Genomic DNA, 2,500 nt, shown 5'->3' with positions numbered 1-2,500 from the left:
TTGGGCGTTCCTGTTATTTTTCTCTCTCTCTCCCAGCAAACTTACATTAGGGTTCATATAGCAGACCTTTTGAGACAAAGTTCCGCGTTTCTACCACTGTAGGTGACCTTTCACTAAGTCTCTGTGCTGCAATCGGTTAGCGCGTTAGGCTGTTAACTGAAAGGTTGGTGGTTCAAGCCCACCCAGGTACGAATTAGGCATTTTGCTGCCTTGCAACTGCTAACACGTGCACTGGACATAGATCCTGGGCCAGCCACATTCTGTCCAGCGTTACAAGATGAAATCAGGATTTAGCAGAACATTGTCACGGGTAGGAAGGTATTACTGTAAACGGTTTCTGGTTCCTAAAAGAGCTTCTCATCAACCCCGCTAGCTCAGTCGATAGAGCATGAGACTCTTAATCTCAGGGTCGTGGGTTCGAGCCCCACGTCGGGTGTTTTTGTTACTTTTCTCTCTCTCTCCCGGCAAACTTACGTTAGGGTTCAGGTAGCAGACTTTGAGACAAAGTTCCGCGTTTCTACCACTGTAGGTGACTTTTCAGTAAGTCTCTGTGGCGCAATTGGTTAGCGCGTTCGGCTGTTAACTGAAAGGTTGGTGGTTCAAGCCCACCCAGGGACGAATTAAGAATTTTGCTGCCTTGCAACTGCTAACATGTGCACTGGACATAGATCCTGGGCCACATTCTGTCCAGCGTTACAAGATGAAATCAGGATTTAGCAGAATATTGTCACGGGTAGGGAAGGTATTACTGCAAACGGTTTCTGGTTCCTAAAAGAGCTTCTCATCAGCCCGGCTAGCTCAGTCGGTAGAGCATGAGACTCTTAATGTCAGGGTGGTGGGTTCGAGCCCCACGTTCGGCGTTCCTGTTACTTTTCTCTCTCTCTCCCGGCAAACTTACATTAGGGTGTATGTAGCAGACTTTGAGACAAAGTTCCGCGTTTCTACCACTGTAGGTGACCTTTCACTAAGTCTCTGTGGCGCAATCGGTTAGCGCGTTCGGCTGTTACCTGAAAGGTTGGTCGTTCAAGCCCACCCAGGGACGAATTAGGCATTTTGCTGCCTTGCAACTGCTAACACGTGCACTGGACATAGATCCTGGGCCACATTCTGTCCAGCGTTACAAGATGAAATCAGGATTTAGCAGAAGATTGTCACGGGTAGGAAGGTATTACTGTAAACGGTTTCTGGTTCCTAAAAGAGCTTCTCATCAGCCCGGCTAGCTCAGTCGGTAGAGCATGAGACTCTTAATCTCAGGGTCGTGGGTTCGAGCCCCACGTTGGGTGTTCCTGTTACTTTTCTCTCTCTTTCTCAGCAAACTTACATTAGGGTTCATATAGCAGACCTTTTGAGACAAAGTTCTGACTTTCTACCACTGTAGGTGACCTTTCACTAAGTCTCTGTGGCGCAATCGGTTAGCGCGTTCAGCTGTTAACTGAAAGGTTGGTGGTTGAAGCCCACCCAGGGGCGAATTAGGCATTTTGCTGCCTTGCAACTGCTAAACCGTGCACTGGGCATATATCCTGGGCCACATTCTGTCCAGCGTTACAAGATGAAATCAGGATTTAGCAGAACATTGTCACGGGTAGGGAAGGTATTACTGTAAACGGTTTCTAGCTCCTAAAAGAGCTTTTCATCAGCCCCGCTAGCTCAGTCGATAAAGCATGAGACTCTTAATCTCAGCGTAGTGGGTTAGAGCCCCACATTGGGCGTTTCTGTTACCTGTCTTTCTCTTAGCAAACTATCATTAGGGTTCATATAGCAGACCTTTTGAGACAAAGTTCCGCGTTTCTACCACTGTAGGTGACCTTTCACTAAGTCTCTGTGGCGCAATTGGTTAGCGCGTTAGGATGTTAACTGAAAGGTTGGTGGTTCAAACCCACCCAGGGACGGATCAAGCATTTTGCTGCCTTGTAACTGCTAACACGTGCACTGGACATAGATCCTGGGCCACATTCTGCCCAGCATTACAAGACGAAATCAGGATTTAGCAGAACATTGTCACGGGTAGGGAAGGTATTACTGTAAACAGTGTTTAGCTCTTAAAAGTTTATCTCATCAGCCCGGCTAGCTCAGTCGGTAGAGCATGAGACTCTTACAGTCAGGGTCGTGGGTTCGAGCCCCACGTTGGGTGTTCCTGTTATTTTTCTCTCTCTCTCCCAGCAAACTTACATTAGGGTTCATGTAGCAGACCTTTTGAGACAAAGTTCAGCGTTTCTACCACTGTAGGTGACCTTTCACTAAGTCTCTGTGGCGCAATCGGTTAGCGCGTTAGGCTGTTAACTGAAAGGTTGGTAATTCAAGCCCACCCAGGGACGAGTTAGGCATTTTGCTGCCTTGCAACTGCTAACATGTGCACTGGACATAGATCCTGGGCCACATTCTGTGCAGCGTTACAAGATGAAATCAGGATTTAGCAGAAGATTGTCACGGGTAGGAAGGTATTACTGTAAAGGGTTTCTGGTTCCTAAAACAGCTTTTCATCAGCCCGGCTAGCTCAGTC

General features: G+C 47.6%; 1 protein-coding gene and 2 non-coding genes across 3 annotated transcripts in view; all 3 read left to right on the top strand.

The window, feature by feature from the left end:
• Positions 1–2,500, top strand: part of LOC141381532 (uncharacterized) — a 400,463-nt gene that overhangs the window by 46,496 nt on the left and 351,467 nt on the right. The window lies entirely within an intron of this gene.
• On the top strand, positions 545–618 carry trnan-guu (transfer RNA asparagine (anticodon GUU)). The gene has a single exon. It is a non-coding gene; the product is annotated as a tRNA-Asn (tRNA).
• Positions 2,484–2,500, top strand: part of trnak-cuu (transfer RNA lysine (anticodon CUU)) — a 73-nt gene continuing 56 nt past the window's right edge. The window contains exon 1 of the tRNA in view: positions 2,484–2,500. This exon is cut by the window's right edge and continues 56 nt beyond it. This is a non-coding gene — a tRNA (tRNA-Lys).

This window comes from Danio rerio, chromosome 4, assembly GCF_052040795.2.
Source record: "Danio rerio strain M-AB ecotype USA chromosome 4, GRCz13ab, whole genome shotgun sequence".
In the NCBI taxonomy this organism is placed as follows: domain Eukaryota; kingdom Metazoa; phylum Chordata; class Actinopteri; order Cypriniformes; family Danionidae; genus Danio; species Danio rerio.
Note: the sequence above shows the minus strand (reverse complement) of the source record. Positions and strands in the feature narration are given on the sequence as shown.